This window comes from Emydura macquarii, unplaced genomic scaffold (genome assembly GCF_026122565.2).
Source record: "Emydura macquarii macquarii isolate MOO-44397 ecotype Brisbane River unplaced genomic scaffold, CSIRO-AGI_Emac_v2 contig_1390, whole genome shotgun sequence".
In the NCBI taxonomy this organism is placed as follows: Eukaryota; Metazoa; Chordata; order Testudines; family Chelidae; genus Emydura; species Emydura macquarii.
Genome location: NW_027131527.1, coordinates 14751262 through 14764860, shown reverse-complemented (window position 1 = coordinate 14764860; position 13599 = coordinate 14751262). Strand labels below are relative to the sequence as shown.

The window sequence follows — 13599 nt, the reverse complement described above, 5'->3', positions numbered from 1 at the left end:
TTTCTGTTGGGTGTGATGCACTGAGTTTGGTTCCAGGTGAGAACTCTAAGCCAAAATCTCTTCTCAGGGTACAAGTGCAACCATTGTAACTGAGAGAAAACTTAATCCTGTACATTTTGGATTCCTCACTTGTAGGATCGATTGTTTTAAATATAGCCCACTTATTGAAAGACATGGCTGCAGCAAATACTTACAGAAATGAAGTTATGGTAAAAATTTTAAACTGTAGTGTAGTTTTCCATTTCTTAAATAAAATAACAGTACTAACAATATACTACATAATCACACCCTTTCTGTGGGCATAATAAATATACTTGATTTTACTGGTTTTAATTTATTTTCCTAATTTAGATTGCACTTTTTAAACTCTTTTGCAACTATTTCTGGAAACTCTGAATTTGAAGCACTAGATGCAGAACCAATTCTGTGAACAAAAAATAAACACAAAATTGTTTTTTCCATTTGCTTTTCACTGTTAATAACATGAATCTGTTGTGATGCCCATGCTGTTTTTCACAATACTGAAACAGGATAAAATAATAAAAATACTCAGTTTAAAAAGAGCCCTAACCAATCCCAAAATACACTGAGTTGTTTGTTGCACAGAGTCGTTCCGGACTGGCTGATCCCTGCTGGATCTAGTTTCTGTAATTCCCTCTCCCAACCCCTCCCATGGCAAAGATTAAATCCAGGAGCTTGGCCTGATTACATTGATTTGTACAAAAAAAAGAAGGGGAGGTGTGATGTTCGTGGGGATCCTTTGCAAATGAAAGGCTGTTTTCAAGGACGCCTGGAAAAGTGAAATTAAAGTAATGCAGTACGGAAAGTTTACAGCAGCTATTATAAGAGGGTTTAAACTCATGTACCCATCTGATACAGATTTAGCCAACGCATCTAATTTCCCTCATTTGATGGTTTTCATACCTCACGTTGCATTTAAAGCCAATAATAATGAATGGGTTATTTAGGGGAATTTTCTTTTAATTGTGAAGGTGAAGGGAGCTGATGAGTGTCCGTCCTAGTTCGGTGCTAATTTCCACAGAGAGGGTGGGATTTTTGTTTGCTTCGGTTTGTCTCTTTAGCCTTATTTGATGAGGCAGACCTGGGCATTAAACGTGCCCAAACTAGAGAAGCGTCGCATGCAGTACGAGGGAGACGGGCGCTTTGTGCCTGCAAAGGGTTAAACGCAATCTTGAGCTGAAACCCTGAAACGTGCCGGCCAAGGCGTATTCCTTGGGAGGGGGGCGGGCAGCCCGCCGGGTGATTTGCATGGGGACTGGCTGTACGCACAGGCCCCCGCCCCCTGGAGACATGCTGAGCTCAGCGATTTTGCAAGCCTGCTGAGCGGAGTAGCAGGGGAAGGGGGGTGCCGGCGAATCATCTGGCACGGACAGGACGGAGGCGGAGACAGTAAGCAGCGCCTCGGGCAGGCGGGGGAGCGGGGAGATCCGCCGGGCAGAGGGCACAGACAGAGGCTGCCGGAGTGGGTGGGGCAGGCCCCTTCTGATGCAATGTGAATGAGGCGCGGAGCGGACGTGGAGCCATAGGGCCAGGCAAAGGCGGCCGCGCTCCCGGTCAGGTCACCCCCAACCTGCCTGGCCCTTCGATCCGGCAGGAGGCGGGCTGTACACTGCGGCCACGGGGGGCGAGAATAGCTGGAATGCAGGATGGCCCGTGCGGGGCTAGCCAGGGTCTGGGGATAGTGCCTGGGCCGCCAGCGAGACTGAGCCCGGGAGCAGCCCGCACGGTGCGGGCACCTGGCGAGTACAGACGGGCCAGGCTCTTCACCTCTTTATTTCGCTTTCCCCCTTTGCGAAATGGGGTTATAGTGACCTCCCTTGCGCTAGATACTCCGGACTGACACCGGCCTTCCGCACCTTACTAGGCCGGGCAGCACTTGCTGTGGCTTGTGGCCTGTTGGCTGGCCATCGGGTGCCGGCTGTTTCCCAGCTGTTAAATCACAGTAAGACAGCTAGAAATGCATAACCTACAATCCATTGCTGGGGTCGCCTCAAACTGCTGTGTCGTGTTGGTGAATGGCAGGGGTAAGGGTCTAGGATGCAGCCCAGGGAGCAGGGGGTTGTCAAACTTTTTGCTGGCACTCTTTGCAAATATTTCAGGCTATGATGACCCCTCCCCGCCAGGTTGTGCCACCCTTACTGGCATGCATGGGGGCTGACAGCTCAGCCAGGGGAGGGCCACAAGGACCCCAGGGCACATCACATAATGCAAATAGGGGAAACATCCTAAGAGTGTGTGCAGCCACTGAGTGTGAGGGCTTGTCCATTCAGGGCAGCCATTGGGTGCCTGCAGGTGGAGCATAAGGACCCCAGGAGAGGAGCCTTAGGCAATGCATGCAGCAGATGAGGGAAGGAGCCCAAGGGTGCTGCTCAAACAGTGAATAGTTTTGAATGCTCCCACCAAGCCAATGAACAGAGGATGGGAAGCAGAGGAAAGAGAGGAGCCCCGCTGCCAGGATGGGGAAAGGAAGAAAGCAAGCCCAACTACCAGGATTAGATGGGGTTGAGGAGGAGCGGGAGGGAGGAGAGCCCTGAACATGACAAGAAATGTGGGACAGTGGAGGCAGTTAAGTACTCTAGGCTGAAGAGAGATAATGGCCCAGGGGAAACAGATTGTTGAAGAGGGCCAGCACAGGTTGATGTAAGGATGGGGTGGAGGGTGGAATATGGCAATTTAGAGAAGCAGCAAGGAAGGGAGAGAGTGATATCCAGGACCATGCAAACATATATTGAAGTGAATAAAAGGGAGTCAGACAACAGGGGAAAGGCAAGATAGTTATCCCTGTATTTATATCCTGCACTGATGGTATGCTAGGTGCTTTGAAGACTTGTAGCAAGACAAGACTTGCGTGGAGCGATGTACAACCTACATAAAGAAGTGGGGATGGTGTACAGAGGTTGAAACTGGTGAACAAGGGATTTTGAAACAAGAGACAACCGTTATTTTAAAAACAAGAAAACGAGACAAAGAGAGGGACTAAAAGGGGTAGGGGTGGAGATAATACAGAGGGAAGTAGAAAATCAGAGACAAGAATAAAGAAAAGGGCTCCAGAAGAAAAAAAAAAAAAAGATGCCCAAGACAGTGTTGAGTTTTCTGTCCTTTTTTGACATATTCCTGTTGTAGTCACTAAGGTCTGTTGCTGTTGGGCATGTTTTGTACTTTTATGGGCCTTAGGGCTATATACATTTTGAACATGCTTTCAGATTTCAAGCTTTGAATTGTCATGGAGGGAAAAATTTCAAAATATCCACTCCCCCAAGTTAAGGGGATTCAAAAGGAAATAAAAACAAGAGGCAGGAGAGCACAGAGACAGTTTGCCAGCAGTGAGCCTGAAGGGAGACACTCAGCTCCCCCAGTCTCCATGAATACTAATGCGGTAAAGCCATCCAACAGGCCAGCAAAATCTCCAGTGTTATCCTGGTAGAGAAAGGTATGAGCATTTATTTGCTGCATTCGTGTCTTTGTGGGTGCTAAGCTAGTTTGGTTATTGGGGCTAAATTGGTGTAATTTTGGTATCTGGGACCATTTTATTTTCAACCCTGCAGTGAGTTTGGTCTCATGGCAGCATGCTTGGATGTTCCAGCTTTCAGAAAAAATGTGATAAATTAGAAGTCAGATTGGAAAAAATAAGGAGGTATTCTCTCAAACTCTACCCACAAGTTAAGCTTCAGACACTTTGGTACCAAAATGCAAATGCCATTCATAGTAAGAGTGTGCAGCTCTGTGTAATCTTTGATTTGCAATGACAAATTGTTAATGAATTTGATTTTGACTAACAGAGGAATTGGTTGCAAATCTGAAGGCTGAAGGCAATTTGAGTGAAAGTAATCATGAAATGATAGATTTCATGATTCTGAGAAAAGGACAGAGTGAACATCAGAATAAGAACATTAGACTTTAACAGACTTAGAGAAAATCTAATGGATAGAGGAGTTCATGAGAGCTGACTGTTTCTCAGAGACAGTGTTAAAGATGCAACACCAAACTTTCCAGCTATGGAGGAGAGAGAGGAAGAATAGTAGACTAGGTGTAAGATATAGATAAAGTAGAGAAAGTACAGAGAAGAGCAACAAAAATTATAAAAGTTTTAGACTAGAAGAATAGTACTGATTCCATCAGGAATTCTAGAAATGACCTGAAAATCAAAAAGGAATCCTAGAAAAAAGTGGAAACAAGGACCAGAAACAAGAAACAAGGTGCTAAAAAGGAGTATAAAAGAATAGCACAAGCTTGTAAGGACAAAATCAGATAGACGAATGCACAAAATGAATTACACATACTAGGGGACATAAAAGAAAATAAGAAGAGGTTCTATTAACACATCAGGAGCCAAAAAAAAAGGGGGGGGGGGCGGCCAAAGGAACGTGCAGGTCCTCTGCTTAGCAGGGAAGGAGAGCTTAATAACTTATGACATCAAGAAGGCTGAAGTGTTTAACACCTATTTTGCTACAATCTTCACTAAACAGATTAATGGTGACCAGATACTTAACACAATTAATATTAACAACAAGAGGAAGGATTGCAAGCCAAAATAGGGAAAGAATAGGTTGAAGAATATTTAGATAAATTAGATATAGTCAACTCGGGAAGGCCTAATGAAATGCCCCTTAGGGTACTTAAGGAACTAACTGAAGTAAAGTTGGAACCATTAGCTGTTATCTTTGAGAACTCATGGAGGATAGGTGAGGTCCCAGAGGACTAGAGAAGAGCAAACACAGTACCTATCTTTCAAAAGGAGAACAAACAGGATCTGGGGAATTATAGACCAGTCAGCATAACTTTGATACCTGGAAAGATACTGGAACAAATGATTAAGTAATCAGTTTGTAAGAATCTAGAGGATAATAAATAATAGGCAACATGGATTTGTCAAGAACAAATCATGCCATACCAACCTAATTTCCTTCAACAGGGTTACTGGCCTAATAGGGTGGAGGAGAAGCAGTAAACATGATGTTTCTTGATTTTAGTAAGGCTTTTGATGCAGTCCCACATCACATTCTCATAAACAAAGTAGGGAAAGGTGGTCTGGATGAAATTACTATAAGGTGGGTGCAACACTGGTTGAAAGACTGTACTCAGAGAGTAGTTAATAATTTGCTGTCAAACTGAGGGATGTATCTAGTGGGGTTCTGCAGGGGTCAGTCCTGGGTCCAGTACTAGTCAGTATTTTCATTAGTGACTTGGATAATGGAGTGGAGAGTATTCTTACAAAATTTGCAGATGACACCAAGGAGAGAAACATGGGAGGACAGAATTAGAATTTACAATAACCCTTGACAAATTGGAGAGTTAGTCTGAAATCAACAAGATGAAATTCAGTAAAAATAAGAGCGAAGTACTGCTCTTAGGAAAGACAAAATCAAATCCCCAATTACAAAATGTAGAATAATTTGCTAGGCAGTAGTAATGCTAAAAAGGATGTGGGTTTATAATGGATCACATGCTGAATATGAGTCAACAATGTGATGCAGTTGCAAAAAAAGGCTAATATTCAGGGGTGTATTAACAGGAGTGTTATATATAAAACATGGGAGGTAACTGTCCCACTTTACAGAGCACTGATGAGGCCTCAGCTGGAATACTTCATAAGTTCTGGGTGCTGCACTTTAAGAAATATATGGAAAAAATTGAGAGAGTCCAGAGGAGAGCAATGAAAATGATAAAAGGCTTAGAAAACCTGACCTATGAGGAAAAGTTAAGAAAAATTGTGCTCATTAGTCTTGACAAAAGAAGACTGAGGGGGGACCTGATAACAGTCTTCAAATATGTTAATGATTGTTATAAAGAGGATGGTGATCAATTGCTCTCAATGTCCACTGAAGGTAGGACAAGAAGTAATGGGCTTAAACTGCAGGAAGGGAGATTTAGGTTAGATATTAGGAAAAAAATGTAATATAAGGATAGTTAAGCCCTGGAATTGGCTGTCAAGGGAGGTTGTGCAATTCCCATCATTGGAGGTTTAGGAACAGGTGAGACAAACATCTGTCAGGGATCATCTAGGAGGTGTATTGATCCTACGTTAGCGCAGGGGAATGAACTAATTGACCTCTTGAGGCCTTTTTCAGCCCTATATTTCTATTATGGGGCTGCTCAGATTCTTGCAGTTGGCTAGGTGTGTGCCTTAACCCCAGTTTGTCGAATTACAGGCTTCTTTAGAAAACCTTCTTGGGCCAGATTCTTCCATTAGTTACACCCAAACAGCTGCCTGTAAGCCAGTAGGCCGGCCTGGGTGTAACAGAGTAGGATTTGGTCAATTGAATGCATTTTAAGGAACAAGGTATATAAAAAATTCCAGCAAATACATTGAATGCTAGTTTGTTTGGCTGGTAGTGCTGTCTTCCTTCCTCAAGCAGCTGAAGAATTAATTCTAAACTCACCATTTTGAACTGGATTCTATCTTTAAAAAAATATGCAGGGGAAGGTTCCCAGATCTCTCTTGTAGTGATTTAATTCCAAAAAGAGGAGACTTATTCACAGATTGGTTGACCACATAAAGCCCCTGTTCATGACCCTGTCATGTTCTGAGAACCAAGATTTCACAACCCTCTCTTGCTATTAGTAACTTCACTGTATCTAGAAATACATAGATGATGGTTATTAGCTCCATCTGCCCCTGAAGTATTTTAGTTGCTTAGTTCGGGGGGCCAAGAGAGACCCAAATTATCCTGGCCCTGTGTACAGTAGGATCCTGGAGACTAACAGATACAGTGCCTGAATAATGGGGAAGTTTAGGACTCACCAGGACAGTTTATAGTCCAGGAGCATTAAGGTTTCTAACCATCAGAGGGGAGCAGGCAGTGGCAAAAAACCTAATGGATTTCAAGACTGAGCTTGATAAATTTATGGAGGGGTGGCATGAGGCCCATCTGTGACTGCTAATAGCAAATATCTCCAACAGCCAGAGATAAGACATAAGAGATAAGATGGGGAGGGCTCTTGAGTTACTACAGTGAATTTTTTCCCAGGTGTCTGGCCAGTGGATCTAACCGACATGCTCAGTGTTTAACTCAGGAGTTCCCAAACTTTTGCTGGCACAACCCCATTTTAATGAAGTATTTCCTGCCAGGACCCCAGACAGCATGGAGGATGTCATTTTGAAGAGCCAAATGGCATCCTTCGCACAGCATGAGCTCGCACAAACCATACATATTAGGTCATGCCTCCTGGAGGATGCCAGTTTGCTCTACAAAATGGCATTCTTCATACAGTGTGACTTCGTACGTATATAATGTTTGTAGTCAGACTGTGCCGTTTGGCATCTTCCATGCCAGGGGTGTCAAACTCGGTGACAGTGACTGGCCAAATTTGCATACACTCCCCTTCGCCGCTCTCCCCTTTTCGGCGGTGGAATTTCGCAGTGGGCCCTAGCTGCATTGCCGCTTTAAGAGATTTCTAGGAGTGATGCCCGCTGCCGAAAATTTCAGGGCATCTTCCACTTTTCGGCAGCAGGCTTCTGCGGAGGAAGGTATTGCTGCTTTAAGACTCTCTGAAAGTGGAAATGCCATACACACACAAATGTCTTCAAGTAGAACTTTCAACGGCAGCGCACGGGCCAGATCAAAAAGGTTCGCGGGCCAGATGCGGCCTGCGGGCCGTATTTTTGACACCCCTGTTCCATGCATTGTGACCTTGCACACACCGTTCATGTCCTCCACGCATTAGGGATTGCTGTGACCCCAGTTGCTGATGGCATGACCCTTTTTGGGATCACAACCCAGGCTTTGGGAATCAGTGGTTTAACTGATTATCATACTTGGGGTTGGGAAGGGATTTTCCCCCAGGTCAGACTGGCAGAGGCCCTGAGAGATTTTCATCTTTCTCTGCAGCGTGGGGCACAGGTTACATGCTTGTTTGAACTAGAGTAAATGGTGGATTCTCTGTATCTTGAAGTCATTAAATCAAGATTTGAGTAACTCAGCCAGAAGCTATTGGTCTATTACAGGAGTGGGTGAGGTTCTGTGGCCTGCGTTGTGCAGGAGGTCAGACTAGATGATCATGATGGTTTCTTATGGCCTTAAAATCTGAGACCCTGCTATTACCCCAGCCAGCATGTAGCATGTGCAGCAGAAGTTCTCCTCACAGAGAAATCCTCTGCCTTTAGTACAACCAGTTACAGAGCTGCTGCAAGTAACAAGCAAACGAGGGGCCTGATCCTGCTCCCATTCAAGTCAAAAGAAAAACTCCCATTGACTTAAATAGAAACATAATTGGGCCTGTAAACAGCAAGGAGGTTCATCTCTAGATGGGATTGCAGCTGAGAGGGAGTTTATAGAGCTGCTGCTGCTGCTGCCACTGCTGTCTATACCCCAAACTTTGTACAGAGATTGCAACACAGGCTTCCACACCTCCATCAGAGAAGTGAGAATATGCCTTTATCAGGCTTCTTGAGCTGGTCTCTTTTGCTTGTTTGACTCTCCTGTGTTTGAAGTATAAATAAGTGTCAGCAAAGTGGGTGAAATAAAGCAACAAGACCCAGTTATTTTCCTACATGCATCATTTCTGTGCCTGAGTCTTTTACCCTGTTGATGCTGAAACAGTGAAGAGATATATAGCAATAGTTTGTGATTATGGAACAAAAATGTTTAGGGTGGAAACTTTTTTGTTCTGATTAGACTGTTATAATAACAAAGGTCAAATCTTAAAGGTGAAGACATGCTGTCTTCTGGAATTTAAACACTTGGCAGGTTACCTGTTACGAACATTCAGTGGAGTAAGAGCTTTGTAATTTAGGAAAGGGGTTACAGAGTATGTGTTGAAAGTGTGGACAGAGGTGATATTTGCTGCATTGACTTTTCTCTACTTCTCCCCTAGTGACAGTTAGATTGTGGTTCATATGTTTTTTTCTGCCACCAAGAGGTGACTGTCCATAGTTAACAGTGGAAGCTTCAAGCTTATTACAAAAAGAGAGCCTTGTAAAAATTGGTCTGATGTCAAAATAATCAGAGATATGGATATCCCTAACTCTCTATTCCCCTTGCATATTTGTATTTGCAGAATTTTGCAATCTATATAGATCCCTTTATAGATTGCGGCAAGTTAACAGGGATTTCGCTAAAAGTTGTCTAACTTGTAGTCCAGTACTTGTCTCTGTCTTCTCCTTTGTCCTGTTTCAGGACTGAGACACTGAGTGTAATGTAATGTCCTTTGATAATACTGTACAAAATAAGGCCAGTCTCTTACTTCCTGGAATGTCCTCCTTGTTCTTGCTCCTCAGAAACACATCTCCTCCTGCCCTTTCAAACCCATTCCCATTGCTAAGGCCCTGGATTGCAGCAACCATCCTTCCAAACAAATGGAGGGTTCTCCTTTGGAGACCACTAATGCTACTCTTTGATCAGGCTAAAGGAATTGCCTGATGTCACACAGTGTATGGCACAACTTCTTCTTCACTCCAGTGCCTGAACTTGCTGTCTTTGGAGCTCTGCCCACACCTTCCCTGCCTTGGCAGCAAGAACGTGGGTTTGTTGGATGGAAGTGCAGAACTCTGCCAGGAGATCTCCTGGGCACGCCACCCATGAATTAAAGCACTTACAGAACTTTTTCATCCTTGACTTTTTGCCCCCAGATTCATTTGGGTGGATTTGTTCTCTTTTTAGTATCTGCCTCTCCGAGAAGCAGGCTAATCTGTGTTGTCTTGCCTTTCCCCGTCCGTGTTGGCACAGTTCCTACCCTTATTTGTGTGCTTTCCTTTCTCTCCACAGGGTCTGTTATACTCTTTCCTTTCTACCACCTCAGGATTCACATTCCTCTATTTCACCTCCTAACCCCCTTCCTGTTCTTTGTTGCTTCTCTTTCTTACCCTGTTCTCTTATTCCTTCTGTAATGAATCTTCTAAAGCTTCATTTTTACTACAAATCCAACCAACTTGGAGGACCTAATTACAGTTCTGCTCATTAATGTAGTGGACTATCCAAGGCGTTAGCACACTTCACAGGTCTGATTCAGGCTCATCTACTTTACATAACAGAGCTGTGCTTTTACTGTGTCATGGGAATGACCATACTGCAATCAGGTCCCCCCCAGATCTGGTCGTATTTGTCGTACAGACAGAGCCTTTCCTTTTCTACGTGCTCCAACTGTTAAGAACAAGGTGACATTTATAACCTTTCTTATTTCTAGAATGCTGCAGTGTTAAATCATAGGGAATGTTCATGCAGACACCATGGTTATCAGCAGGGACTAAACCTGGTACCCTCAGCACCACAAGCACAAGCCCTGCCACTTGAGCCGAAGGAGTAATATGGTTGGCTGTTTGAAATAAGTTACGTTTCCTCTTCACTGGGACCAATACGTGATTATATGCTGTTAGCCAGCACAGTCATCTACTGCCAGCATTTCAGGAATCATATTAGTTTCAGCATATGTGCAGATGGAGTGGTATGGCAAGACAGAGAAAAGTGCCGGCATTCCATGTTGGCATGTATCAGCCTGAGAATATTTGTTAGACTATTTCCATGGATTTATATAAGAACTGCTCAGACTTTGCATTTTTCCATTCTTCTTTTGGGTTGTGGCTATGGATCTGCGATCAGAGTTTCAATGATTTAGTTTTGGGGTCCAGGCATGCAGCACTAGGACCTCGGTGAAAGAGTACAGAAATACTTAGCTTGAGTTAGTACAAAATGTTCTTGTAGCAACCACAGGAAACCCCAAGAACATCACTGAACAAGGACATCTGAGGTTTTTTTCTTTCTCTGTAAACTTTTATTGCACTTTGCAGCCTTTCCGCCAACCCTTAATGTTATGTTCCACAGTTAACACAAGATGATTACTGTGATGTGGGGATTAATTTCTTGAGCAGTTTTCTGATTGTGTGTGTGTGGCCATTTTTTCTATTGACAAATTTGAGAGAACTCCAAGTTTGTGTGGGACAGAGGTAAACAGTCTAAATGAGTTAGTCCTATTAATGAGGAATAATTATTATGTCCACAGCTGCCACCTCCTCCCTCTGCATTGGATTCCACAAAGGCAAGTGCCCTGTAGAACCATAACCCAGAAAAAATTGATCTTGGGGAGTTTAAATCTATAAATAAGCTGCATTTAGAGTAGATAGAATACTATTTTCTATTTCATATTTTTATTTTCAAGACGTCTACAGTATTTGTTGTCTTATATAATGTGTTTACTGAAAGAAAAAACATGTTCCATTTGTAAAACTGTACAACGTGAACTTTTCACTTCCTCTCAAACAGCACATAAAGATATGTCTATTTTGGTATTATATACACATACAAACAACCCATGTATAATACAGAGCTTGGTTTGTTTCCTCGTTTTGCTAGTTGCAGTAACAAGACTGTCAGAATTGGTTTGAATACCACTTGCATGTGACTTAAGACATACAATCTTCTCCTCATTATAGGAGAGTGGGATGTAGTCTTATGGTTAGAATAGGCAACTGAGATTCAGGATTTCTAGGTTCTCTTCCTAACTGATGTTGACTTGCTTTGCAGTGTTGGGCGAGTCACTTAGGCTAAAGTTTTTCAAACGAACCACTGATTTTAGATGCCCAGCTTGAATGCCTTGGGCCTGCTTTTTAGAAAGGCAGAACCCTCCACAACTCTTACTGGAGTCAATAGGAGCTGCTGGCATTTGATGTATTTGTCAGTCAGGCACAAGGTGTCTTGAGTTTGCCACCTATAAATGAAGTATTGGCTGATCATTTCTGAAAATGCTGGCCTAAACCCCTTTGTGCCTCATCTTACTCATCTGTAAAACAGAGGTAAGTTTGTTTTGAGGCTTAATAATCAATGTTTTTAAAGTGCTTTGAGAGCTTTAGCCAAAATGTCAAATATTACAGTATATATCCTCATCTGAGAGCCAACTACCAACTTAAAATTAGTTGCAAACATCACACAAAGCATAACAACTTTCAAAACAGGTGTAATGGACATGTTGAATAGGTAGTAATTAGACAGACAAAGGCATTGGTGCTGGGGGATTTATTAGGTGTAGACTTGTAGGTTTAGGGTTTGAATCCAAATCAGCATTAGGTTGCAACCAGAGATTTGGTGGCACAATTTAATACTTCATCCATCACTATCAGTTTGCACTCGCTTTTGTTCTGTAATGGAAATGTTGGTAGGTGAACAGGATAATAACTTTTTATAGTGCTGACTCAAAGTGTAATACTGAAAAGTAATAAACTCAGGTTACCAGACACTTATGTCAGAGTTCTGTAAGTTCTGGTGGTGTGATGAAGAATGGTCTAGGGGTTAGCATTTCAGTGTTGGACTTGGGAGACCTGGGTTCAGTTCTCTCGTTTGCTACAGACTTCCCATGTGGATCTGAGGCTTAATTTCTCTGTTCCTCAGTTCCCCATCTGTAAAATGGAGATGATACGGTGACAGGATATGACACTACTGTGCAATATCCTGGACAAACCTTATGGAATTAAGATAATCATTACTGAATTAAATGCCTTTGGGGTCCATTGTATTAAAAATGCCCTTGTTTATATTCTTGCGAGACGGTATGTAACTTGGGTTATGCTAATATAATTCCTCTGGTTTTCAGCCCTTTGAAGCCACATCCCTGGAGAGGCTTACATCGATTAGTTCAAACTGGATTCTCCAGGCACCAAAAGCCAGAAAAAGGATTTTTGGATAAATAACCTGGTTTTAAACAGGCTCAGGGCCTTCTTCCTGATCCAGCAAATGGACAGGACCTCTGTTCCACGGAGGACACCAGTCCTTAGGGGAGAATTGGAAGGACTTAATCTACAGAGGCCCATAAGACTAGGTGCTAGTTTAGAGGTGAAGTTGTTATGAACTTGTGACTGCAAAAGACCCCTTTGTGGGGGGTCTGAAGGACTCACCTGCCAGAGCCCATCTTGAAGACAGTTGGGGGGTTCTCCAGTAAGCTTATTAGCATGCTTGTAGATTATTTTATTGTTTTACTGTTTACTCTGTAGTGCTTTTACTTTAAGAATAAAATAGGTTTGTATAGGAACTGCTGTGTGGTAACTTAAAACAAATCAGTCTCTGAAGAGAAAGCAAGCAGGCCTGCTTTGGCAGAGTCTCTTGTTGCGATATCACAGTATAGTCAGGGGACTGTGCAGCCTGGAAATACACATCTCACTCCCTTCTGATCAGGGTATCTCCACTCAAGAGGTGATGGCAAGGGGAGCCAGAAGCTTGAGAGTGGGTGCCTTAGCTGTACCATAGAGGAGAATACAGGTGCAGGTGCCCTGAATTGTGACAGATACTACTATGCTTTTTCCAGGGGTGTTGAAGTATTCAGATACATATAATACATTTTTCTGGGAGCAATCTAAGTACTAAAGATATGTTACTCATAATCTGATATGAAATGTGTTGATGTAGGGTTTTCTGAGTATGCAGAAATTGTGTGTATTAACTATATTGTTTAGAAAGTAACTTTTGAATAATAATTTAGTACATACTACTGTTACAGTATATTAGAAATAGGTTCCTTGAATAGGAAATGGAATTTTATAACCTAGTAATGTTGCTTTGCACTTTTGATGGCACATTTTAAGGGGAAAGGGGGGCTTGGTTTGTTTTGAGGGATTTTTTTTTTAAATTGGGCTTAAGTTTGAAGGTAGGTAGCCAT

At 42.8% G+C, this 13599-nt stretch overlaps 1 protein-coding gene across 1 annotated transcript in view; it reads left to right on the top strand.

The window, feature by feature from the left end:
- Nucleotides 1–1295: 1295 nt before the first annotated feature.
- ASCC1 (activating signal cointegrator 1 complex subunit 1) overlaps nucleotides 1296–13599 on the top strand; it is a 75792-nt gene continuing 63488 nt past the window's right edge. The window contains exon 1 of the mRNA XM_067552713.1: nucleotides 1296–1410. The gene's annotated coding sequence lies outside the window, so the exon portion shown is untranslated. The remainder of the gene's footprint in view (nucleotides 1411–13599) is intronic.